The sequence below is a fragment of the Panthera tigris genome, chromosome F2 (assembly GCF_018350195.1).
Source record: "Panthera tigris isolate Pti1 chromosome F2, P.tigris_Pti1_mat1.1, whole genome shotgun sequence".
NCBI classification, from domain to species: Eukaryota; Metazoa; Chordata; class Mammalia; order Carnivora; family Felidae; genus Panthera; species Panthera tigris.
In genome coordinates, this window is record NC_056676.1 from 11,952,483 (window position 1) to 11,980,018 (window position 27,536).

Genomic DNA, 27,536 nt, shown 5'->3' on the forward strand with positions numbered 1-27,536 from the left:
ATTTTTTATCTTTCTGACCAAAAAAGATAAAGAGTATATAGCATTTAATTTAATATTTAAGCTAAACTAAATATATATATGTATATATGTGTATATATGTGTATATACATATATATACACATTTAGTATGTATAAAATATACATGAAGGTAAAGAGTATATATTACTTCATTTAACTTAATTTTCAAGCCTGGTCTATATTCTTATTCCCAGCATAACTATTAAAATCCAAGAAGGCAGAGGAGGAGAAGAAGAAAAGACAAAACCATGGATATCTCAGATGTTAAAGGGTGAGTCACAGTTCGCTTCATCCTAGGTAGAAAGAAGTCTGTAGTGTTAACTATGGTTGGGTGGTTTACAGACCTAAGAAGTTTCCATTCTTCCCCATTTCTTACTGTATGTAAGTCCAGCCTGGTTTGTACTCCTCCACGGTGGAATAATACTTACACCCTCCATCTATGTCCTTCCTTCTAGTTGTAGCTGTCTTTCTACTGTGAGTTTATTTGCGTATTTAACACACTGATTTATTTTGTCTTGACAGCCTCGGGCAGTGGTACTGGGGGTACAAAATTTTAAGTCAAACAAATACTTTTGAAAACGAATCACCCAGGATTCCTTTCTTTTCAGATTCTCTTGAAGTCAGATAATAGGAATCCTAGGGACTATCCACTCGAGACAAAAAAATAAAAAAGAAAAGACAAGGTTTTATAGCCAACGATGATCTACATAAACTTTAATGCCCTTTAAGATCATGTGCCTTGCGGTCAGTTAATTTTTCTCAGAAGGTCTCTGAGATGAATGAGTGTATTCTCATATGTCAGCCAGTAATAAAGGCTAACAAGGGGTGACCCTGAAAAATATGTTGACCAGGGTTCTCTACTATCAGATTACAAGTGGAGGGTGTTGGATTGTTCATAAAATGCTTTTGATCTTTGCTGAGACTAAGTTGCTAAGCCAGCCAGACTTTGGGATTCAGAAAATCTACTCTGTGAAGCCAAACTTAAACTCACAATGGTCCTAATTAAGGACCAGTGAGTTAAATTGGGTATGTAGAGGCCAATTTTTCTTTTTAAATAAAGAACATTTGTTCAGAGTGAAGCTGCCATCAGGCTTTTACTCCTTGTACAGGTTTCCCTTTTACAACTCTGCCCAAGTAAACCAGCCACATTCCAGAACCTCACCAGGAACACCAGCATGAATTAATACTAAGTCTGAATTACACGATAATTTGGAAATAGCACTTCCTTAATTACCATCAAGAATTTGCAAACAAAACAAAGCACTAATGGCTAACCAGGTATGGCCTAGAAAAACACTGATCACTTGACATGCAAAAGGTGACACCCAGCATATCCAAAGGAACACTATTCAGGAGGGAGGGGGCCTGAGTCCTCTGTTTATTCTGTGTGGGCTTGTACAAGTCAGTTAAGCTTTCTAGTCCTCTCTTTTCTCTTTTTTTTAAAATGAGGGCCATCTGCTAATAATCTCTATCTCCTTTCTGGCTCCCAAATTCTAATTTACATCTCTAAATCACTTAAAGCACAGTGTCTCTACGAAAACTAATCTTGCTAAACTGATTCCGACATAACTTTAGTTGACTTATTTAAGTAGGTTAAGCATCCCCACATTAGGAGCTCTGGATCATGTTCTCCCTATTAATTTTCTCATAAATAGCACAGAAGTAAGTTGCAACCCAGTTTTGCCTGCAGTGTCATAAAATCTGAATTAGTTGAATTTAAACTGGTGAAGTGTGCATATGTGTTAGGTTAAAAGCCAGTATCAACTCATCGTGCATGCTCTTTCCCGGGTCATTGCCTCTTTCTCTGAACCATCTGCCCAGGAAATTGTAAATTGCCCACCGCTTTCCACCAACACGCCCGACTCCTGAAAGTCTGACTCCAGACGGTGTCTCTCCTCAACTCCAAACTGATGTTTAATAACAATGTCCACCACTCTCTGAATGCCTCTTACAAGTGTGGTGCTAAGCTGTCATTTTAACAACGTGGTGTCGACGTCGACCACAGCTCTGCAGGGTGGCCTTGCTGTCTCTACTCTCGATGAGGAAACTGAGACTCAGAGAGGCCATGTAACGGATCAGAGTCACGCAGATGGCCGTTGTCAAAGCCTTGATTCTAATCCAGGTCTTGCTGCTGCAGGAATCCATGTTCTTTTGACGATCTCACTAGCGTGAACACTATAGACTCAAAAATCGCGATCACTGTTCTGGATCAAAGTCTTCTTCTTCAGATAGACAGGGGCAGGTTGGCAAGAAAGGCACTCGTGCAGGAAGGACAGCTCTGGAATCCGAGGTCGAGGGCAGAGGAGGGGGATGCTGTAAAGGCATGTCTGGGCCAGACTGGAAATAGCTGCGCGGGCCTGGACAAGGCAAGTCAGCATGGGGCATCAAAGGATTTCCAGAGCGAGCAGGGAATGATGTCTGTCATCAGTTTTACATTTTAGCAGAAACATTCTGGAAATGACTTTAAGACTAGTTTAGAAAGAAAGAAAGAGAGGGGCGCCTGAGCGGGGTAGTCAGTTGAGCGTCCGACTTCAGCTCAGGTCGTGATCTTGTGGTCTGTGGGTTTGAGCCCCGCGTCGGGCTGTGTGCTGACAGCTGAGAGCCTGGAGCCTGCTTCTGTTTCTGTGTGTGTGCCTCTCTCTGCCCTTCCCCCGCTCACACCCTGTCTCTCTCTCTCTCTCTCTCTCTCTCTCTCTCTCTCTCTCAAAAATAAACATTTAAAACAAAAGAAAAAAGAAAAGAGAAAAGAAAAGAAAAAACATAAGCAGTACGAAGATCATTGAGGAAGCTATTCTACAAGCACAAAGAGAGGAGATTCAGCCTGAACTAGGACAGTGACAGAAGGAAGGGATAAAAAAAGGATGCAGAACTTGGCACACAGTTAAATTGGGTAAATGGATAAGGATGAGGTTATGTCGACCCCAAAGCAACTGTGATTTGTCTTTATCTTGCTACCCCGCAGAGTATGCCTCTAGGGTACATGTCTTGCAAAGCCCACCTCCTCAGCGGAGAAAGTCACTCACTGCTCTGGATTGTACCAGACCCAAAACGTGCAAAGCTAGAATGTCTGGATCCTACTGAATTATTTCTGTGTCTTCTCTACTTTTAAGAGGAGAGGGTCCATAGTACAGGATTTCCTGTCCTTGAATGTCTGTGTCTTCGAAGAGACTCCAAGTAGGAAAGAAAAGGAGCTAAGCCGCTGCAGTGTATAGAAAACCGCAAGACACCCTTGGAGTGTCCAAATGCATATCTCAGCCCGCAACCTGGGGAAATAATGACATGGTCTAGGTTAGTGGGAGCTCAGATCTCTGTCCTCAGCTTCTGGCTCCACATTCATGAGCCAAATGTAGCCCAAATTCAGTATTTCCGAATTTCTCAGCACCCAGGTCCGCGCAACCTCTGTCTGTCACCTGAATTCTTACAGTCACCTCCTAACTGGTCTTCCCACATCCACCATGGCTCCTGCGCCCAGACCATTCTCAACACCAAACCCCCAAACCTCTTAAAACCTAATCAGACCGTCTCACCCTTCTGCCCCAAACCACCCAATGGCTCCATGGCCAAAGTCCCTCCAATGGCCGTAAGGCCCTGCATGTCCCGGCAGCTCGCAGTCACTGACCTCATCTCCTCTGGTTCCTTCATCCCCCTTGGGTCCAGCCTCATTGGCTTCCTCGCTCCACAGATCATGCCTAACACATGCCTTCGCACTGTTTTCTTTCTCTGCCTAGTACGCTCTTCCCCCAGATATCTGTGAGCCCCACTTCCCTCATTTCCCTGAGTTTTGTCTGAATGTAGCCTCTTGGGGCTCCTGGGTGGCTAAGTCGGTTGAGCATCCAGCTCTTGATTTGGGCTCAGGCCATGATCTCACAGTTCGTGGGTTTGAGCCCCGAGTCGGGCTCTGTGCTGACATAGCAAAGCCTGCTTAGGATTCTCTCTCCCCCTGTCCCTCTCCCGCTAGCACTCTCTCTCTCTCGAAATAAATAAATAGAACCTAAAATGTGTGTGTGTGTGTGTGTGTGTGTGTGTGTGTGAAATGTAGCCTCTGCAGTGAGTCATAACCTGGGCCACCTTACAGAAAATTGCAAACCTCCCCGCTACACTACCTCGAGCACAGATGCTTTCCCCAACACAGTTACACTGCTTTATGTTGCTTCAAGTTATTATTACAAGTTAACATACTGTTATGGGTTGAATTATGCCCCCCCCCAAAAGATGCTGAGGTCCTAATCCCCAGTATATGGGATTGTGGATGTAACTTTTTGGGGAAAAGGGTCTTCCCAGATGATTGAGTTCAGTTGGGGTCTTCAAAGCGGGCCCTACGCCAATGGGGCCGGTGTCCTTCCTTATTCAAAGGGGAAATTAGGACACAGACACAGGGGTTCCCTGTGAGGATGGAGGCAGAGATGGGGATGATACTGCTACAAGCCAACCGAGCACCAGAAGCTAGGGAAGAGCCTAGAACAGATTCTTCCTCACGGCCCTGAGCAGGAGCCAGCCCAACTAACACCTTGATCTTGAACTTCTAGCCTCCAGAGCTGGGAGACGAAAGATTTCTGTTGTCTCCATCACCCAGTTTGTGGTATTTTGTTAGGGCAGACCTAACAAGCCGCCTCTCCTTTGTATTTATGATCTGGTCTTCACCCCCAAAGGTAAGCTTCCCAGGGGCAGGGATTTGTTGATTTATCTTTGTTATCCCGTCTCCAGCAGGACACGAATCAATAACCCTGCCCCAGACCACACTTCTCGCCTTTTCTCCCACCTCTCTCCGAGACAAAATCCTTTCGACCTTTGCCCCAAATACCAGGGACTTTGATACCTTCTTAACTCTGCTTATGCAGTTTCCTCTACCCGGGATGCCCATCCGCCCCTTCTCTGCCCCTTATCATCACCTTATCAGTTAAGACTCATCCGTGTCATTCCTTCAGTGACGAGTTTCCTCTGCTCCCCTCTCCTGCTTTATTATTCATGTGGCTGTGCCTCTCTGCCTGTAAACCGTGACCCCTTTGAGTTCTGGAATCCTATCCTATTAATCTTCCTATCCCCGGAACCCGGCCCAGTGACTGGCACACCAGAGGTGCTTAGTAAACGTTTGCTGGATTGAATTAAATCTGTATCCCGCAGCTTTTGCCCTTGCTGCCTTTCCCTCGACTGCTAGCCACAGCAGGGTACAAGAGGATTAGACAGGACTTTGCAGAGCAGAACTCAGATTAGAGCGTCGGAGCGCTACGGGGCTGCGCCTCTCGGCAGACCCTTTGTCTCGGTGCAATCTCGTGAGAGCTTCTTAAATTGGAACAGTCGGCGACGTTGTACCCAAACCACTCAGCTAAGCCCTAGGAGACGTTGGCCAGAATTCACAGCAACACAAACAGCTCAATCAAAGGAGAAGGTGTGCAAATCCTCTTACTTTTTATAAACTAGAGCAAGTATCCTGTTGAGGGAAAAAGACAGTTCTTTGAGACGGCACTTCCCAGGATGCTGGGCGAGAAGGTACTGGCTTTGATTCCAGGTAATGGTCTCATGTCTGTTTTCCCTTCTGCCCATAGATCTTTCCAGTGGGCCGGTGTTGTAAAGGCCACATGCGTCCACTCATCTTTGCAGAGAGGATGAATTGGAACCAGCTCCAGAGGTGACGGGTGTGTTTGGTGTGGCCAGTGCTCATTTAACCTATTTGAATACTCAAGGGAATGTAATCAGAAAAGGCGGGAATAGACTCCACCCCCCCAGAAATTCGAGCCGAAAGGAGCTAAAATATCAAACATGCATTCTAAGGAGTCACTGTTGCTTCTCAGAAGGTTCTCTGCCCCTCTGTTTTTTCTAAAAGGCATCCCAGTCTTGCAGTCATTACCACAACAGCGGAGTGAGCCCAGGGAACAGTAGGAAACTTCAGATAGCATTATTTAAATCCTCACTCCTTGTAGGTACCATCTTGGTGAGGTTAGCTTCAAATTCATAAGAATAAGTGCTTTTGCCCATCCTAATTCTGTGCATTTGACATTTTCTTTCCTTTTTTTTTTTTTTTTTTATGTTTTCATTTATTTTTGAGAGAGAGAGAGACAGTGCGCGAGCAAGGGAGGGGCAGAGAGAGAGGGAGACACAGAATCCAAAGCAGACCCCGGGCTCTGAGCGGTCAGCACAGAGCCTGATGCGGGGCTCGAACTCACAAACCGTGAGCTCATGACCTGAGCTGACGTGAGACGCTTCACCGACTGAGCCACCCAGGCGCCCTGACAGTAACACATTTTCAAATGTCCAGTTAATTGTGTTCACGTGGGTCATTCAGTCGTGGGCCCAAACTAAACACTTACACAGTACCAAGCACTGTGCTGGTCTCTAGTGCGTCAAAACGGGGGGCTTCTGTTTTTCATGTTACACATAAAGCTGATGCAACAATAACTTACTAGGCACCTACATTGTTCCCAGCAAAGTATAATCAACTTGGTGATTTTGACTAAAGAGTTGCACTCACACTGTTAGTAATTCAACTCAGCCCTGTCCTTGGTCCCCTCAAAGTCATGGGAAGTAATGTTTTGATCGTTGTTTGTACATTGATCCTATGATACTTTGAGTTGTTATTATTGTTGTTGTTGCTGGCAGTGGAAGGCCCTCATCCAGTGAGACTAGTAGTTTTTAACATTTTGGTGGTTCCATTCTCCTTTCAGAGCAGAGAAGGCCAGGTGCCCTCTCTCCAGAAAAATCCACATGTTTCACACACTCATAATTTTAGATGTAAAAAGTTAACAGACCCTCTAGAGCAGAGTCAGTAGACTTTTTCCGTAAAGGCCAGATAGTAAATATTTTAGGCTTTATGGACCGAGAGGCAAAGAATGGATATTATGCGGTGGAGACATTTGTCCCTCCCCCCAAACCCGTGGGACATACGTTCCAAGACCCCCAGTGGGTGCCTGAAACCACAGATAGTACTGAGCCTTATTATACTGTTTTTTTCTATACTTACATACCTATGATAGAGTTTATGAAGCACAGGTTATAGAACAATCGTAACAATATACTGTAATTAAAGTTATGTGAATGTGGTCTCTCTCTCGCGCTCTTAAAATAGCTTACTGTGCTGTACTCACCCTTCTTGTGATGTCACAAAACGAGAAAATGCCTACGCGATGAGAGGAAGTGAGGTGGACGAGTTAAGCATCGTGACGCAGCGTTAGGCTGCTCTTGACCTCCTGACCTTCTGACTGTGTCTCAGAAGGGGCGTCATCTGCTTCCTGACCACCGTTGACTGCAGGCAACCGAAGCTGTGGGAAAGCGAAACCGCGGCAATTTTTAAGTGATAAAATCCAAACTATAGCAATTGAGTATGGGTTTTCGTAATGAAAATATATCACTTAATCACGGCTCCAAGTTAGTATCCCTTATCATCAAATCAGTTGACAATGTTCATCTGTAAAAGCCATCCGGAGCCTGAGGATGATAAAACCCAGGCAGTGGGCTGGATTTGGCCGGTGGGCCTTAGTTTGCTAATCGCTGCTGTGAGTTCCACCCAGAGGAAAAGACCCAGGTCCAGACTGTTTTCAGGAAGCCCTGCTGAGAGTAGGTACAGGCACGGCCAGGATCAGCAATGCTGTTCGTGGCCCTCCATCTTGGTGGCAGGGGACAAGCTCACACAGTGGCCTTCCCTGGAGCCGGCAAGGATTCCTGGCACAGCGCTCCCGCGCACGGAAGGGCTGGCTGGCAGCTGAATTAGGGTCGCATTTCTACTGCACGGAGCTGCAACCAAGAACGCATGGTGTAGGAAATTCTATTAACCTACATTCTGTGACCTCAATAAAACTTTCTCAATAATCAGCAAGAATAACAATGCACATGAAAAGAAATTCCTTTGCCCAGTGTTTGCAAGTTGAAATGTAAAAAGCACATCAGTGGATAAGGCTTTTTAACGAATAAAATCATTTCCTTAATCGGCAGTTAACTTTCAATCAATACTCCCAGAAACCCCAAAAAACACCACCTCGCCAATTTAAAAGAGCTTAGAATAAACCATAATAAACTAATCAAGAGGCAGGGTTCAACAAAAATGATTATGCAGAAATTTTAGCCTTGAACTCACATAGTTCATCTGTGTCTCCTAAAAACATGCCATGGTAGCAGTCAATCACAAGAGAAATGTAATTCTATATAATGTTTTCGGGCCTATAATGTCTGGAAAGCTTAGGCCACTAGGAAGAGGCATAGACGCTTTTCATTGTTGGTTAGAACCCATTGCTTCGTTTCAATAATGGTTAAATAAATAAATAAGTAGATAAATGCAGCTCCCTTGACTGGCTGGCCGAGCGGCACAATCTGAGCGTCAAACTTGACACAAGTTCTCCACCTAGTGGATGTTTCAAAAGATGTGCAATAAAATAAAAAATGTGCGGGCTTGTGGAGGTTCCTCACAAAATTCAAAATAGATCTACCCTATGACCCAGCAATAGTGCTGCTAGGAATTTACCCAAGGGATCCAGGAGTGCTGATGAGTAGGGGCACTTGTACCCCAATGTTTATAGCAGCACTTTCAACAATAGCCAAATTATGGGAAGAGCCTAAATGTCCATCAACTGATGAATGGATAAAGAAATTGTGGTTTATATACACAATGCAATACTACTTGGCAATGAGAAAGAATGAAATATGGCCTTTTGTAGCAACATGGATGGAACTGGAGGGTATTGTGCTGAGTGAAATAAGTCAGGAAGAGAAGGACAGATATCATATGTTTTCACTCATATGTGGATCTTGAGAAACTTAGAAGACCTTGGGGGAGGGGAAGGGGAAAAAACAGTTACAAACAGAAAGGCAGGGAGGCAAACCATAAGAGACTCTTAAATACTGAGAACAAACTGAGGGTGGAAGGCGGGGTGTGGGGGAAGGGGAAAATGGGTGATGGGCCTTGAGGAGGGCACCTGTTGGGATGAGCACTGGGTGTTGTACGTAAGCGACGAACCTCGGGAATCTACCCCAAAAACAAAGAGCACGCTTTACACACTGTATGTTAGCCAATTTGACAATAAATTGGAATGCAGACAAAAAAAAAAGAATAGACACAGAGACAGAGATGCACACAGGGAAGTGGAAAGCGTTCTGCGTGGCGATCGGTGACGACATATGAGGTGTTCATCTTTCTTCACTTACATTTTTCCTCTTTCTTCTGTATCTCTTCCTACCTTAGGCCAGGTTCCCCAGGAATGACTCAGAGATAGACACTTGCAAGCGGGACATTAATTGGGGATTACTCGAAGGAAAAGCCCCCATGAGGGAATGCAGGGAGCAGCCCCGGGCAGTGGGGGCGGTTGGACTGGGACCCAGACGCCTGCCCCACGTGGCCGTTGGAGGGGTGGTCCCACCCCAGGGCTCAGCACTGCTCTTGGTTGGACACTTGAGGCACCACTGCCCTGGTGAGTGGGAGCCACAGTGCCGGACCCACTCCTTGCCCCCGATCCTGCCACCCTCGCTACTTCATCTGCGGGTCCGTGTGGCCAGTGCTGGGTGGCCAGTGATGAAGCTGGTTGACTCCAGCTTAAGTGAGCCATTCCCTGCTTATTTAACGCCTCATGTATGTTGGATGCTCCCTGGTGGCCTTTCATGTGAGAAACAGCCTGGGGTGCCTGGGTGGCTAGGTCAGTGGGTTAAGCATCCAGTTTTTGATTTCGGCTGAGGTCATGATCTTAACGGTTTGTGAGTTTGAGCCCCACGTTGGGCTCTGCACTGGCAGGGCAGAGCCTCCTTGGATTCTCTCTCTCTCTCTCTCTCTCTCTCTGTCTTTTTCTCTCTCCTTTTCTCTCTGCCCCTCCCCCTCCTCAAAATAAATAAACATTTTTTTTTTTTAGAAAAAGGAAACAAAGCCCTTCACACCATCCACCTGCTTCTGCCCCAGACCCGCTTGTCCCTTGGTGGCCCACAGGCTTTCTCTTTGCAGGCTTCTGACCGAGCAGCCAAGCCATCTGCCACTGTTGATGAGTCCACGTGCCTCCAGCCATTCTCCTTACACACGAAGTGGACGATTAGATGTGTCATCCAACTCGCTGCCCCTTGGGTTTCCCCCTCACCTCTGTCTTCAGGGCCAGCCCGAGGGGCTGTAGTGCGGCTACTGTTAAGTCTTAGCTTGTATCTTTCCCACTCCGACCCATCTGTAAATTTGGCTTGGCTTTTCTCCACCTCCATCACCCTGCTCATAACGGACCCCTGCCCCCACCATGCAGCCATAGGTATGGATGAGGGGAAGGACGAAATGGGAGTCAGAAGCCCCACCTTTTGTACCTCAAACTGGAAATCCCACCTTTTCTACCTCAATGCGGGGTGATAAAATGAAGGACACAGGGAGAATCGGAAGAACAGGAGAGTATTAAGAATGGGTCGAAAGGGAGAAATAACAGGGTGCCTGGGTGGCTCAGTCGGTCAAGCGTCTGACTCTTAATTTCAGCTCACGATCTCACAGTTTCGTGGGATCGAGCCGCACATCAGGCTCTGTGCTAAAAGTGCGGAGCCTGCTTGGGATTCTCTGTCCCCCTCTCTCTGCCCTTCCTCCCACTCGGACTCTCTGTCTCTCTCTCCAAATAAATAAATAAACTTTTAAAAGATCAAAAAAAGACACAAGGAAGAAGTAACTGCACTAAAGGTTACATACATCTGGGATGTAGAAGAACAAGTGGAGAATCGAAAACTTCCTTCGCTTGCCTCCCACGCTTCGTGCTGACTCTCCAGCTCCCTCTACTCCTTCCCAGATTCCTTTGGCTCCTCGTTGGAGTTGGCGTCACCCAGAGCCCGGTGCCGGGACCACTCCTCTTTCCTTGTCACCCTTGATGTCCCCCGGTGTCATGCTTCAAGTGTCTTCTGTGTCCCAAGTCCCAGATTTAAATGTCCAGCCCAGACCTCCTCCTGCCCACTTGTACACTTCGCTGCTCATTCGCCACCTGACTCTGCCTGGCTAAAGGGCCTCTCAGGCTCAGCCGCTGGACGGCCACACTCGGTTGCCTACAGCCAAGTTCCTGACACCCCCCCCCCCACCGGGGTTCTCCCATCTCTGTAAACGTCAGCTTTGGTTTTTCAAGTTGCTCCGGCCGAAAACTTGGAGGCGTCCTTGACTCCTCTTTTCCTTCCCCCCACTCCCCGGATCCAGATGCAAATCCTGTCAGTTATATTCTTAGAACACGTCCAGAATCCAACCGCTTTCGCCACTCCTGCAGCCACCCCTGTGGTTCAGGCCACCATTGGCCCCTGTCTTCCTGTCATGTCTGAACAGATCTGGTGTCTGCCTTTGCTCCTGCCATTTATTCTCCGCACGCAGCCAACACCAGGCTGTTGAACAGAAGTTGAGCTGTGTGGTTTTCCTGCTTTAAGCCCTCCCTCCATCAGCTCCACCGCATACTCAGGGGACGAGCCAAAGTCATCACCTGGACCCATGATGCTCTGCACAACCTGGCCTCTACCCTCCTCAAACAACACAGGTAAGGCCGTCCCACTCATCCTTCCCACTTCCCGGAGTGCTCCTTCCCAGAAGGCTGCACAGGTCCCTCCCTTACCTCTTCCAGGTCTTTATTCAATTTATTGAGTTATTTATTTTTAAAGTAGGCTTCATACCTAGCACAGAGCCCAGTGTGGGGCTTGAGCTCACAAAGCCAAGATCAAGACCTGAGCTGAGATCGAATTGCTCAACTGAGCCACCCGGGCACCCCCAGTTCTTTATTCAAATGCCACCTTTTCAGAAACGTCTCCCCTGTAACTTCTGATTTAAAATGGGTAAAAACAACTCTACTTGGCATGCCTGGGTGGCTCAGTTGATTAAGCGTCCAACTTCAGCTCAGGTCATGATCTCACAGTTCGTGAGTTCGAGCCCCACATCGGGCTCTGTGCTGACAGCTCGGAGCCTGGAGCCTGCTTCGGATTCTGTGTCTCCCTCTCTCTATCCCTCCCCAGCTTGCACTCTGTGTCTCTGTCTTTCTCAAAACTAAACATAAAAAAAATTTTTAAAAACTCTACTTGTTCTCCCCTTTAGAGGGTTCAGTGGTGGCCCCCGAAAAGATACAAATACATCCTAACCTCCAGAATCTATGATTGTGCCCTTATTTGGCAGAGGGTCTTTGCAGATGTAATCAAATTATAGATCTTGAAATGAGATCATCTTGGATTACCTGGGTGGACTCTAAACCCAATGACAAGTTTCCTTGTAAGAGACAGAAGACACAGACTCCCAGAAGAGGGGAGGTGTGAAGACAGATGACTACCCAATATGAAATGCACTGATCATATTTATTGACTTCCTACCCTACTACTCTATGAGCTACAAGAAGGCAGAGGTTTTTATCAGTTTTGTTCACACCAGAGTCGAAGACAGTGCCTGGTTCCACTGCCTACTTTGGGGTTAGAGTTCAATGAATATGTGTTAATTAGGTAAGCCGAGAGAGGAATAAATGAATGAGTAATGTCATCCCTGATACTGTGCCTGAGTGAACAGAAGAATGATGGCTCCATTGATCAAAACAGGAGAGAAGGAGAAATCATAATTAGAACGGAGGTGGGGGTAGCTAGACATGTGCGATATAGGGCATGTTCGGTTCGATAGGACGTAACTACATAGAAATGTACACACAGCCACAGCTTACGATGGCTCAACTTAGGAGTTCTTGACTTTGCAGTGGTGTAAAAGCGAAATGCACGAAGTCAAAACCGTGCTTGGAATTTCGAATTTGGAATATTTCCCGGGCTAGCGATACGCGGGACGATTTTCTCTCATGATGCCGGGCAGGGGCCGCGGCTGTAGCTCCAGGTCACCAAGCGGTCGCAGGGGTCAACCAGAGACACACCTCCAGCCATTCTGCACCCGCACAGCCATTCTGGTTTTCACTTTCAGTACAGTGTTCAACACATCATGTAAGATAGTCAACACTTTATTGTAAAATGGGCTTTGTGTTGGGTGATTTTGCCCAGCCACAGGCTAATGTAAGTGTTCTGAGCACGCTTGAGGCCACCTAGGCTAAGCTATGATGTTCGAGAACTCAGGTGTATTAAAAGCATTTTCAACTTCATGACATTTTCTACGTGCAGTGGACTTTTGGGCACATAACCCCCATTGTGAATGGAAGAAGATCTGTGTACATTTTCACTAATTTCGGATTTACTTATCCAGCCAATTCCAAAAGAATTTCAGAAGACTTACTCTATTTAATAACACATAATAGACAAAAACAGAAGAAAACTGACAGGCTTTGGGGACGTAGGACTGATGTTTGGTTGAAATGTCCGTGTGGAGATACATAGATTAGTGATTAAATTTCAAAGATGAGACTTCAAAATCCTATTTTAGCTAGCCTCTCTTGCACCAGACGTTTTATTGCATAAATTCTAAATTGATTTATTGACCGACTGATGGACCGATTTTACCTCTCATCTTTTCCCCTTTCTGTATACTGAGGCAATATTCGTGGTCAGGAAAGCAGGCGAGATTCAAATTACATCAAGGGTAAGGGAAGAGCAATAGCTCTAGAAAGTTTCAGAGATTCAGAGTAGAAGCTGAATCCCTCAGCTAGCCTCAGACCTCGTGCACCCCTTAAAGAACTGACCTCCCCTGAACGCCCCCTGCAGGAGGCCCGCGGAGGAACCAGTGCGCACCTTGGGGCACATGGGGGTGCTGTTCCAACCATGGCCGGCTTTACTTCCCCACCCTCTTCCGCTCCCCATTTAATGAGGCACTTCCACTAGTGAAGGTGTTTTCCAAATAATTTTTTGCCCTGCCCCTCTTGCTTGTTGGAAGGAAGGAAAGAAAGAAAGAAAGAAAGAAAGAAAGAAAGAAAGAAAATGAAGAAGAAAGGGAAAGAGAAAGACAGCAAAAGAAAAGAAAGAAAGAAAGAAAGAAAGAAAAGAAAGGGAAAGAGAAAGAAAAAGAAAAGAAAGGGAAAGAAAGAAAGAAAGAAAGAAGGAGAAGAAAGGGAAAGAGAAAGAAAAAGAAAAGAAAGAAAGGGAAAGAGAAAGAAAGAAAGAAAAAAAAAAGAAAAAGCTCCTCATACTAGTTCACATTATAAATGGAATAGATGTCTCCTCTCTACAATTGCCTTTAAAATTTTTAGGACATTTCTTTTCTATGTCTATTTATGTTTGAGAGAAAGAGAGAGAGACTCACAGAGTATGAGTTGGGGAGGGTCAGAGAGAAAAGGAGACACAGAATCTGAAGCAGGCTCCTGAGCCGAAGTTGGACGCTCAACTGACTGAGCTACCCAGGGGCCCCAGGACATCTTTCAAATGATAGAATGTCAGTGAGAAAGACAAATGTAAGAGTCAGATTTCTTTTTTTTTTTTTTTTTAAGTTTATTTTGAGAGAGTACGCAAGCAGGGGGAGGGCAGAAAGAGCAGGGGAGAGGGAGAGAGAATCCCAAGCAGGCTCCCCACAGGGAGGGAGCCAGCAGGGAGCCCCCCGGGGGCTTGAACTCATGAACCGGGAGATCAGGACTTGAGCCAAAACCAAGAGTTAAAGGCTTAACCGACTGAGCCCCCCAGGAGCCCCAGATTTCTTTATTTTGCAAGGTTTGCAGAGCCACGGTGGTAGTCTCGCAGAGGCCAAAGGGCTCAACTTGTTAAGTGTTTCGTCCTTACTCTTTTACAGAGGTGTGTCACGTAGGAGGCATTGGCCACGCACCTTGGCCTGTTCACACCAACCTCGCCTCGGCCAGCAGGAGGCAGGCTGAGCGCCCACCGCGCTCGATGTCATTGTGCAGTTTCCAGCTGAGCCCCAGTGCGTTTTTGAAAACATGAGTGTCGAAAACATGCTCATAAAATATGAGAAAATATTAGCTTCATGGATGGAATCTGCATTTAATGGACCTTGAGGGATGAAATGAAATATATACATATATCCTTATGCTTACCAGTGTATTCAAGGATCTGAATCAGCAGCCAGATGAAAAGACGCATGGGGTGAGGTTCTGAACAAAGGAGCTTCAGTCCTGGCAGAAGTTGGGGCTTGGATCGGAGGTGGCACATTGAGCGGTCTTGTTCCTCAAGCATAGAAGCTCTCCAAAATAATAATAATAATAATGAGATGAAGTATATTTTCTTGCAATATTCGGTGCATATTTTATATCTCAATACCTTGACATGTTAGGGGGGCTTTCTCTTTTTTCTTTTTTTTAACTTTTGAGTTCATTTTAATTCCAAAGTTAAAAAACAAACTGGAAAAGCTGAATTCTTCTAAACTGCTGTATTTTTCACTATGAGTGCTAGATGGCAGGTGCACACTTCACATGGCTTTAGGCTGCTTTGCTGGGATTAGCCTCTCCTTGATGACAAGAATGTTTTGATTATTTAAATGAAACTCTAGGGCCGAGTGTGGAAGAAAAGTGACATTTGATGTCACAAACTGTTTATAGCTAAAATCCCTGATTGGCAGGAAGACAGGAATCCCCCAGCTGTCCTCCAGAAGAGACTTCGTGGGCTGGGACACTGCTAGGTCTTGTTTAAGGTCTTGCTCCCTAACGGCAACACTGAATCTGACTAACGAATCCACACTAGCCGCCGCGAGAGATCGTGAACTGATCCGTGAACAGGGCAACCCCTGGTGTCTCCCTTTCATTCTGGTTGAGTTGTGGGTTTCGAGTATGGATGTAGACTCACCTGGAATCGATTTCCAGGGGACAGTCACTCACCAAACCTTACATCTGTGCCACCAGACAAGCTTTTAACTTCTCTAAACCCCTGTTTCTTCGTTCATAAAAGGTGGATGATATTGGCGGGGTTTTGTCAGAATTCAGAGAATGATGTTAAGATCTCAGCACAGAGCTGACACAGAAAGTGCTCAATAAATGGCAGTTAGTGTCATTTCATTGTAGAAGTTGAGGCTAATTAGTTCCGGAGTCACAACATCTCAGACTAGAAGGGGCCTTCAAGTCCAGTCCAACTGTGACTCTCCAGCCCCTGGCCAAGCAGTCTTGTCTACGCAGGACCTCTTCCAAGATACTCGGCATTTGACATCAAAAGCCTTCCGTTGAGGTTATGGCCAATAAAGGGGAGGAGAAGGGAAAGTCATATAGAGGCCCGCCTGCTAAGAAGCCTTGTAAGAAAATACCTGATTTTTCTTGCAGGCTTGGTTTTCTGAGCAGAAGAGCAAGTCATCCTACCGGAACAGAACGGAAACTCCCGTCTAAGGTGATACTTTCTGAAAGGCACTTTGAAAACAACCCCCCCCCCCAAATCTCTTATAAACCACAGCTGTTAAAATCCAGAGGTACCCAGCTAGGTATTAGAGAGTTCTTTCCAACACAGCTAATAAATGAGAGGCTGCAATGAAGACCTCGGCGGGCATCGCTGAAGCCTGGGAGTTGCGCTGTGACAGTCTGCTGGTGCCTGGCGACGACAGAGATTATCAGCGAAGCCTTGAAGGTTACGCCAGGAATCGCAACATTGCCACCTGCGCTCCGGCTGGGAAGAACGAGCCTGCCAGGAAAAGTCGTCGCAAAGTTTTGCATGATTTCCTCAGTGCCAGAGGCTGGAGGACACGATGCGACGCGAGCCCCACCGCCCAGCTGCTCTTTGACCTTGGTCATGAGTCATCCTTCTCCCCGAACCTCGGCGTTTCGCCAGCTGTGGGGTGGCGGTTGCCATCACCTGCCTCCGTCACTTGATCATTAAGGGCTTTCACGAATTTCATTTTCACGCGGTGTTTTCGCATCCTTGGCAGGGCGTTGCTACCTCGTGTAAGGAGAAAGCCGTTATCATTATTGACCTCAGGGCCAAAAAAGGCTCCTTTTTCCGGCTTCCTTGCTTATGAAGGCTTAGTATCAAATTGGTGTGAAGCTTTTCATCACACACACACAAAAAGCAGTCAAAAGGTCACCGTTTGGGAATATGAATTTATTGTCGCAGCTGCCTTCTGTGAAAGGCAACGTGCTTTCGCACATGTAGCCGGTTACAGGGAAGGCTCGCTCCGAAGGTCCCCAGTACAGATGGCCGGAGCTGGCCTCTGGCGGGCCCTTCATTAAACAGTCTCCCTTTGACCAACAGGCCTCATTGTGAGGCAGCCCAGGCCTCAGCTGATGTCAAAAGCCCCATTCTACCCAGGGTGGATTCTTCTCACAAAGCATGCCCACACGCATCCCGCGGCAGATAGGGACGGGGCTAGCCCCACAGATGTCACTGCCACCACCGCCGCTGTCACTTTTCTCCGTCACACGATCCCGGGTATCCTTCCAGAGACCAGCACAAAGCTTGATTCAGAGTTTGCCTTTGACCGAGGCACACTTGGCTGCAGATGGGACGGGGCGGGGGGTGCGGGGAGAAAAAGGCGTCCTCGTGTTTCTCCACACTCGCCTGGGAAAGCTTGGGAATTCTGCCTTCTTTGCCAGCGTCGGCTCAGGCTGAAAAACAAATCAGAAAGCTGCCAATGGTTTCATTGAGTCTAGGAAACTGGGTTAATGCGACTCTGTGCGTGAGACCATCAATGAACAAAAGTCAGGAAATCCAAGAGCGCCATTCCCACAGCCCACGGAGGCCTTCCACACACAGGTGACTCTGTGTGCCTGCCCGGGCCCTGCACAGCACCCTTGCCAAAGGAGGCACGCCTTCCCGGGAGGTCGCTGGCCTCGAAGGGGGACACGGTCTCCGCATTCGTTACGTTACAGCTTCACCTCTGAAATTATTTGTGTGGTTTTAAGTCCGCTGCACCCCATTGTAGTTACCCTGCCCCACTGAACGGACCAAGCCTTTCCTCTTTCCACCTCTGCATTCTCAGGGCCGAGAACGGAAGCTGGGATACGCTGAATAAGGAAATAACGGGTGGGCGCGTGGACGGGTGGGTGCTTGAAAGGTGTCTGTAAAGTGCAAACCGTTCTATTTCCGCTCATTCTAACACTATCACACACAAGTGGTTGTCTGCAACTCAGAGCTGCCGTTTTATCTAGACTCCCATCCTTCTGATCTGTGAAGGAGGTGGCAAGTCTCTGCCGTTTCAAAGGCAAGTAGAAACTCTATACCTTCACTACGTAATTGTTGGCAAAATCTCATCATTATTCTCCCAGAGTCCCCACCAAAGCCTACTGTCCCAGTGGACCTGTTGCCTCCCCTCTCTCTTTTGCCCCCCAAAGCAAAGAAAGCCCTTGGAAATTACGTCTAGAAAGCGAGCCCGAGAACTTCACGCAGGGAATTACGGCGTTGAGGCCAACTCCTTGGTGGCACTGCCACTCAGCAGGCATTCGGCTCCTGCCAGGCGTGTGCACATAGCAATTATTTCACAAGAAGAATACACAACAAGAGGCGTGGGCAGTGACTTGGTGCCCCCCAGGAGCTGGTAGTGTCCTCAGTGGAGGAGACGTGTCGCACACAGTCATAGTACGTGAGGCATGTCCTACATCCCAAGAGCAATCACGTGGCAGAAACATAGGTAAAATAAGGCATCTGAGTACACGAAAAAAGAAAAGTGGACTAAACATTGCAAAGGCTAGGGGACGGAGAGAATGGAATGGTTGGAGATAAGTGACGTTAACCAGGATGTTCCTCACTGCGGGGGAAGCCAGTTCGGGAACACTTGAAGCATGGAGATGGCATCGTAACAACATATCAGAATTCCATCACGCTAGAAGAATCCAGAACTGGACAGAGTATTAGAGACTGTGTAAGTCAAACCCATATTCATGTATATGAAACAACTGACTTACCTACCAGACTAACAGTGAACAACTTTCATGCAGGATCAACCGTGATATCCACGAACACAGTTCAACGTAAGTGTTACCAGAAGGCCCATCTCACCTCAAAACGGCCCCATCAGTTCTGTTATGATAGTTCATATATTCCTGCCATTTTTTCATACCTTTGGATAAACTTATGCTTCCAGAAAGTGCACATTAAAAACAAAAAATCTGATTTCAAAATGAGGGGTAGTCCCTCTCCCTGTACCTGTACTCTGTATGCATAAAGGTCGTGAAAGTCTCTCTCTCTCTCACACACACACACACACACACACACGCTGAGGAATTGTTCCAGATAAAGAAAGACAGAAGAAGCACAATAATTAAATGCCTTGTGGGACCCTGGATTTGGATCCTGAACCAGAAAAGGATTATTTCCTTTTTGCTTTCCTATGTGTCAGCAGAACAGTTGGCAAAATTTGAATAAATTCTAGAAATTAGATATTAGTATATCGGTGTTAATTTCCTGATGTTGATCATTTTCCTGTGGTTCTGAAAGAAACTGTCCCTGTTTTTAGGTATCACACACTGAAGTACTTAGAGGTAAGGGAACATGTGTCACCCATATTAAAATCATCCTGTCAGGTCTCAGCAGGAAGGTCACAAGAACCTGCAAAGGACAGTATGACCAACAGGAGGCACTGGAGAGCCTGAGTAATGGGGGGATCCAATGTGCCCGCCTGGATCCTGCTTCAGAATGGCACCGAGGTATCGAGCAAATTGCTTAGCATCTCTACTGTCCTTTGTTTCCCCATGTGAGGAGGTTAAGAAAAAAATACTAGCAGCCTACATTTATTAAAACTTTTGGGGGCACAGTCGGTTAAGTGTCCGACTTCGGCTCAGGTCATGATCTCACGGTCCGTGAGTTCGAGCCCCGCGTCGGGCTCTGTGCTGACAGCTCGGAACCTGGAGCCTGTTTCGGATTCTGTGTCTCCCTCTCTCTCTGCCCCTCCCCTGCTCACTCTTTCCCTCTCCCTCCTCTCTCTTTCTCTCAAAAATAAATAAACATTAAAAAAAATTTTTTTAATTAAAAAAAATACAGATTTGGTTTTTAAAAAAAACTTCTATATGTACCAGGCACTACATCAAGCACTTTATGTGTGCTAACAACCTTTTACAAACGAGAAGACAGTTACACAGAGTAATGTCATTTGCTCAAGTTCACACAACTGAGTAGTTGTAGTAGCGAAAACTGAGCTGCTACCTTGTACCCTGTGTTATCCATCAGGGTCCCTGTGAAACTGACGTGAAATATGCCAAGTGCCTATTTAGCGCCTGTGCCCCAGGAAATGCTCAGTAAAGGTAAGCTGGTCTCCAGTGTCACCAACATCCCCACCATCGATGATGCCCTAGTCTATCTGCCTTAGCTGGTTGCCAAGTCCTCAGTGCTGAGGTCCCTCTTCTGATTAAATCTTGTGTAGTTTCATCAAATAATGTAATCTGTAAGTTAAACCCCAGATAGGAGAGCTAAAGAAAAATTAGCCATAACATTACGTGAATGTATTTTTCTTGTAACACTTGTAACTTTGTAACTTGGTTCCATAAACTTGGCTGGTATGATGCACCTTAACTCGAGGACATTTTTCATACTATTTGGATTCCTTCCATAGGACACCGTAGAGCCAGGGGGAAAAAAGATTTATATTCCATCATATCGTGGTGTACATATTTGGGGCACGTATTTGGGCTTTTCTCCAGAAATTGTGCTAATGCATCTTGTCTAGTAAAAGACACTGGGCGTCATTCAAACCAGATGTTATTTCACAAACCATCTTCCTAGGTTTGTATTTTTTGGTTTTAGATTTTTTTTTTTTTAGCTCCTACCAGAATGGCCTTTGACGGTTTTCATTTGGTTGGTGTTGATACTAGGTGGGCCATCCAGTGATGTTCTTTCTTCTTTTTTTTTTTAATTTTAGAGAGAGAGAGCATGAGTGGGGTAGAGGGGCAGAGGGAGAGAGAGAGAGAGAGAGGGAGGGAGACAGAATCTTAATCTGAGCCACCCAGGCAACCCTGTCATGTTCTTTAAACTCACAAGGAGACTGTGTCTTCTGCTAGGGCTGCTGTGACAAAACACCACAGTCTGGGTGGCTTAAACAGAACTCTGTTTCCTCACAGTTGTGGCAGCTAGAAGTCCGAGTTCAAGGTGGCAGTCGGCAAGGTTGGTTTCTTCTGAAGTCTCTTTCCTTGGCTTGCAGATGACCGTCTTCTCACTGTGTCTTCACGTCTCTCCTTTGTGTGTGTCTGTGTCCTAATTTTCTCTTCTCATAAGGACACCAGTTATACTGGATTACGGCCCGTCCTACTGACCTCATTTTAACTCAGAAAGCTCTTTAAAGTCCCTATCTCCAGATACACTCATATTTTCAGGTACTGGGGTTTAGGGCTTCAACATATAACTTTTGGAGGACATAATTCAGCTCATAATAGAGACTTAAAGGGAGAGGATGAGAAAATCCATAGGTGCTTTCGATTCTAGGAACACATATGCCTTGGGGCCCACTGTTTGCAAAACACTACGAATCTAGCCTCTCACGCTGCCTGTCTCATCTGCATCAGCTTTTGGGAGCTAGTCAGGTGGAGGTTCCAGCCTCGCAGAGTTTCCAGAACCTGCTCTTACATCCCCATCAACTCCTTCTCGAACCCTGCTGCCCCTACCTTGATATCCTGCCCAGCCAACTCCGTACCTCCATGTTCAGTGTCATTCTCGGTGCCCAGGAACATAAAACTCTTGTGCATAATATATTGGCACCAAGGCTGAACTCAACACTCAGCCAATATGGCTAAGCAACTTGGAAATAATCCATCCTCTTAATAGCTGATATAATTTTAGTACTTTGTTTACTACAAACGTTGAATTTTGCCTTCAGGCCTCATGGAGAACAGCACTGACAACTCCCAGAAACATACTTGAAATGCCTCACATAGCATACACAGCTGACTAGAAGCGCTCTTAGTGCGCTGTGTCAGGGATGAGGAAAAATGGGGGGTGAAACCGCTAATGCACAACTGAAGCTCTGGGGGTCTGCCCCAGAATCCCTGGCCCGCGTGACCTCTGATTTCGGACCCAGAGCCCTGTAATCCTCAGTCTGCTAATGACTCTGCAGAGGGTTTAGGCTTCTGTCTCGGTTTCCATGTCAGTGAAATCGGGATTAAAAAAATAGATTGTTCTCCTCCCCCCAAACTGTTGTAAAAGGGTGAGGATTAGATGGAACGCTGAAACAAACTTGGTGAAAGTCAAAATTGGTGAAATGGTACAATTTTAATTCTTAACTGCGAAAGCCGATTTTAATCCACTAAATTGGTAATTTTTGTTCCAGCAATGTCTACTGGTTCATGCTCATTACCGGATAAAGACTGAATGACTCTCGGAGTGGAACTTTGCCTTCACTCCCATGAGAAGATTCAGATCTATGCTTTCGTCTTCACTGATTCTTCTCAGCTCTAGACTTCCATACTGTATGATATAATATATGAGAGTGATTGTATACCCTTGGAACTAACAGAATCTTATATATCAATTATACCCCAATTTAAAAAAATCCATAGGGTATAACATGACCTTGGTCTTAACAAGAATTTATCATCAAGTTGCCGACATGGATGTACTTATTGTCCCAGAATGACATACTTTCAACTGGCAAATTTCATGTTGTGTATATTTTGCCATGAATTTTAAGAATTTATCATCCAAAAAAAAAAAAAAAGAGTTCAATACTTTGTGATTTTACAGGGACTCAAGGAGCCGACTGTAGTATGAAACACGACCACCAGGGGACAGCATAGACCTGATTCTGCTTTAGACTTCACTAGGCTCTGGCAGTGGGTTTTCTCCTGTCACAAAGTGCCCACCCTTCCCTCGGGAAAACCTTTCCGTGCTGTAGGATCTGAAGTGCCCCCAGAGCAGCGGCCCAGAGCCCCTGACAGCAGTCCTTGCCCCAAGCAGGACTCTAGCTCCTCCTTTGGCCTTGTGCCTTGCGGAGCAGGGGGGAGCTGCTGTTGAGGCTGGTCCCAAGTAACAGGCGGGAGCGAGGACACCAGGCACCAGTATGGGCGTGCAGTACACAAGCATCAGAACCGACCGTGTCCCAGGTCTGCCTCTTTCCAAGGCATCAAGGAGGAGGCACCGGCTTGGGGGCGGGGGGGCAGCCTGGGGCAGGTGCATGAATAAGGCCCCCAAACCTTCAGGTAGGAGAGAACAGGAGATCAGGTCGGCCTTAGAAAAGATTACTGGTAAAGAGCAGACAAGCATTGCATGCTTACATTATTTTGTATTTTCAGGGTGTCTTATCCTCACTCGTTCATTGTTAGCTCATAATTCTGAACCGTCACCCTCGTATTACAGATGGAAGAACGAAACTCAGGACCAGTACCCCGATCCCCCTTGTACCGTTTGTTGTGAGACACAGAAGCCTTGTGAAAGCACATAACCTCTAATGAGAAAAGAAAACCCCAACCCAGGACCAAGGTAGGAAGATCGCGTTACAACACAGAAGCAGAAACTCAGCAAGCCCCCCCCCCCAACAACCACGACTCTGAATTGGTGCGGCAACCAGAATAACCTGTTCCGTCAAGCAAAGAGGAGGCCGGGCACCCAGCCGGAGCCGGGGGACCGAGGAAGCATCGCAGGGACAGATATGTGGTGACAGGGTCAGAGGGGCCGCAGCGGGCTCTTTGCTCCACTCCTCCCGCGGTTCCCACACATGGGCTTCCCATTCATCCCCGTGATTGATGCTCCTGGAGAGTCTGTCTGTGAGCTAATTCTGGGGGCTGACCTGTGTCGGCTGGGCAGGAGCGGGTAAGAGGACCGGTAGGTGAGAGCGGGCTATTCACAAGAGGGCAGCCTCCGCTGGAGCCGAGCACAGAGTTTGGCCGAAACTCAACACCTCTCAGAAGTACAGATTAGTCAAGAGGAAGAAAGGAGAAGGCATTGTGGAAGTTTTCAAGAAGGAGACAAAGATGCCTGTGTTTTGTGTCGCTCAGCTGCCTCGAGAAAATGTCCATTTGTTTTCTTTCCACTCCTTTTACATTTTAAGTGGAATCTAGTGAATGTGTCTGTTCAGTGTTCCCAATTTCACCGTTCTCACTACACCTCATGTTGCCATTTTAATGAAGCATCATTTTCCCAGAGGGTGTGGGAACAAAACTTATTTAATGACCTCTCGGAGCAAACACTGGGTTCTTCAAATATTTCCCTGAATTAAGCCCCCTACCCCACGATTCACTTCCTTTTTAAAATACCGGTTTGCCAGTTTACTGCAAGCCAATAAACAGGGCTTTTCTTTGCTCTCCAGCCACAGAGTTCCTGTTGAGTCTCTGAGCCTGGGAAGTCCATGAGAAAGCCCAGACTCCCGGCCATTAGCCGTGTACCCTGGGCGGGGGTCAGGGCACCGCAGCCGCGTGCTCGGAAACCCGAGCCACGTGCCCTGCACCCCGGCAGCACACAGATTTAGGGGACTCAACAGACCTGGGATGCCCCTGGAGATTATCTAGTCCGACCCCTCACTTTACAGATGAGGAAACTGAAGCTGGGGTGGGGGGGGAGGCATGCGGAGGCCACACAAGGTGTCACAGATACAAGGGCATAAGCCGGGTTGGCCCCATGTGGTTCCCACGCCCCTGCTTCAGCATGGCTTAGGGTAATTGTGCAAATGCAGATTTCTGAACCTTTTCTAAACCTACTGAACTGGAATTTCGGGGGTGGGGGGGTACTGGGAATGTATACCCTAACAACGCCCCACCACGGTGGTTGCGATCCACATGAACTCTGGAGGAGCACTAGTAGTAGAAAAAACGGGCTGAGAGTCAGATCTGGGTTTGAATCCCATCTCTGCTACTTGCCCCGCACATGTAACCAACTAACGTCTCTGAACTCTCTTTCTTCATCTGTACTTGGGGAGATCACTGTGGGGGCTGTAAGGGACACACGCAGGCCCCAGGGTCTGGCACCATGCACTCAATCCGTGTCACCTGTCACCTAGAGATTGTTGGATCTGAGCCCCAGAGCCTCATTTACAGACCGTATGAGCTCGGGCACATCATTTGTGTCCCCTGAGCCTCGATTTCCTCCTCTGTAAGTGGACATAATAGTATCACCTCCTCCCAGGAATGTTGCAAAGGTTAACTGTAATATGTTGTAACGGCATCGACCCGGCATGAAACAAAACCACCTCTAGGTCTTTCAAATAGAATTCAAGGCAGGGATTTGGCTCCACACTAGGTGGAGGAGCTAGGGAGCCAGACAGAATAAAGAGACCATCTAGAGATTGGAGGCCGGGAGAATAAAGGAAGGTAGTGGCTGTACGGAGCCCAGAGGTCAGGTGGCTGGCAAGAGCTGGGACCATGGGGGGCAGGGCAGCTAACACCACCAAGGACAGTTAGCTGCTGCTGGATATGGAGACAGCACCCAAGGCGGATGGGAAGGGGGGAGAGAACCTTGGCTCCTCTCCTCCCCTTTCCCGACAGTCCCCTGCCTGCACCTGTCCTTGCCCAGAAGAGGTAGAGGTCAGAAGACAGGGAAGCCTGGGAAGCATATTTCTGGAGGTACCCAGCAGAGAGTAAGTGTGGACACTGGCCCCGTGGACGAACAAGCAAATGCCTGGCACACACGTGTACAAACACTTAGACCTCCCCAGACGTAGACGAGGAGGCTTTCTATTGGTGCTTATCGTTGACGAAATGTAAGTGTTATCGACGAAATGTAACAGCCCAACGGGAAAGCTGTTAGTAAGAAAAGTATGCATTTGTGGGAAGCCTATGTTTCATTAGTCACATAGAGGCATCGTTTCTCCAGGGCTGGTCACCCTGTGGAGGAAAAGTGCTGAAACCAGAGTCCCAGAAAAGGAACTTCAACTTCTCCACGTGTGAAAGCATGAATAAATACACTGTTTCACAGAGCGCCATATGGGTGCAATGAGGTCAGAGACAGGAAAGTACTATATACACTTACAGTCTTATGCAGATATAGGATGTGTTTGCATTCTCGAAAAGGAGATGCTTTCAAAACACAGGTGTCAAGGTCACCATGACCTAAGTTCGATGTACTTACTTTTTTTTTTTCCAACTGATTTTTCAAGTTCATCGTTTTCTTTTCAGGAATTAAGATAGAACACAATTTGAGCGACTACTATTAAATGTATGGTTCAGTACTACCAAAGGAATGTTCTAGACAAAAGCTCACATGAGAACCAGTTAGCCAGTGGGATGGGCAACCTGTTCTGTAAAAAAAGGGTTTTTTCTAAATATTTATTTTTGAGACATACAGAGAGAGAGAGAGCGAGAGAGAACGAGCATGAGCGGGGAAGGGGCAGAGAGAGAGAGAGACACAGAATCTGAAGCAGGCTCCACGCCCGAGCTGTCAGCACAGAGCTCGACGCGGGGCTTGAACTTGTGAACCGTGAGATCATGACCTGAACCGAAGTTGGACGCTTAACCTACCGACTTCAGCTCAGGTCATGAATTGTGAGTTCGAGCCCTGCATCAGGCTCTCTGCTGTCCACACGGAACCTGCTTCACATCCTCTGTCCCCGCCTCTCTTCTACCCCTCCCCTGCTTGTGCTTTCTCTCCCTCTCTCGAAAATAAATAAGCATTAAAAGTAAAAAGAGGATTCTTACCTGCCTTCACAAGCTTGACTCCAGTTTTGCTGTCTCCACTGATTAGGCTGGTAAAACAATGGCTACATGATAATATAATAAAATATATTGTCATCTTGAAGCTTTTTGAGTACTTTGCATGCATTATAATTTAATTTGCTATATAATCCTAATTCTCATGATGATTATTATTTCCATTTCTCAGCTAGAAAATCATCAATACTTAGAATGACCAATTAACTTGCTCAAGGTCCCCTGACTTGTCATCAGCAAAAGCCAAGATTTTGTTCCAGGTCTGACTCAGTTCAAAACTGGCTGTTCTCGGCCTCCCTACACTATTCGCCTTTGGGGTGCTGGCCACTGAAGGATGTGACGCAATCAACTACAGTGGAAAAAGCCCCCAAAGTAAGAGCAAGCATTCTAGATGGCCTGGCCCTAGCCAGTGCTGTGTTCTCACCACAAAAGGATAGGATTGGTTAGAAGGCAAACTTCGTAGCTGTAACGTGTGGTAAGTTTCATTAACTCCTGGTTACATAACAGAGTTTTGGTAACAAAAATGTTACCATTTGGCACAGTATTTCTGCACAGCTCGGGACACTCATATCTGCACAATGAAATACTATCCACCGCTGCTGTTTTAGTTTCTTGTGTGTTGGCTTATTAGTTCAAACCATCGTGCTAGGTAGGCACTGTGAACTATTCTGAAATGTACTATTCTTAATCTCCTTTTTAAAATCTTCAGTTTTCTCCCCCAAAGTACTCCATTTTCTACTCAGCCACGCGTCATTTTGTTGGTTTTAACAAAGACTGTGCTGGGCTGTGGCCGCACTGCCAGCACCCCCTCGAGTGTCATCACTCATGTAGCAGCTGGCAGAGTTTGTTCGGGGTTGGTGAGCCAGGCATGAGGCCAGGACCCAGGACCCAGTGAGCACAACGGCCAGGGTGGCCCAAGAGCCATGAGAGGCAGAGGGGAGAGTGTGAGGAAGTCTGGAAATGCAGCTGAGATGCAATTGGAGGCCCGAGCGGCACCCACGGGCCAGTCTGGGCTTATGGCGTCAGCTCAGGAGGGCTCCCGTGCGACTTCTGAAGGAGGAAAACCAAGTCCCAAATGTGCATGGCTTGCCATGTGCCAAGAAAGGTGAAGGCCGGCTGTCTGGATGGGAAAATTCCCAAGAAGGGCCTACAAGGAGATGCCAGGGATTGAAGGTCTTTGGAGTTGGTCAGAATGACCTCAAAACCCTCATTTTCCCTGGACCACAATGT

The 27,536-nt window shown here is 46.9% G+C and overlaps 3 long non-coding RNA genes across 4 annotated transcripts in view; 2 read left to right on the forward strand and 1 right to left on the reverse strand.

The window, feature by feature from the left end:
• LOC107179918 overlaps nt 1-5,857 on the forward strand; it is a 96,443-nt gene extending 90,586 nt beyond the window's left edge. The window contains exons 5-6 of the long non-coding RNA XR_006212875.1: nt 213-289; nt 5,562-5,857. This is a non-coding gene — a long non-coding RNA (uncharacterized LOC107179918). The remainder of the gene's footprint in view (nt 1-212; nt 290-5,561) is intronic.
• A 4,981-nt stretch (nt 5,858-10,838) lies between these two features.
• LOC122234913 lies at nt 10,839-24,048 on the forward strand. The gene is made up of 3 exons (XR_006212877.1): nt 10,839-11,459; nt 16,083-16,146; nt 23,026-24,048. It is a non-coding gene; the product is annotated as an uncharacterized LOC122234913 (long non-coding RNA).
• LOC102960068 overlaps nt 16,531-27,536 on the reverse strand; it is a 48,184-nt gene continuing 37,178 nt past the window's right edge. Inside the window, exon 3 of one of the 2 annotated variants that reach the window (XR_006212878.1) lies at nt 16,531-17,354. This is a non-coding gene — a long non-coding RNA (uncharacterized LOC102960068). Of the gene's footprint in view, nt 17,355-26,298; nt 26,357-27,536 lie in introns of those variants that run through there. The other variant, XR_006212879.1, reaches the window with a different exon arrangement.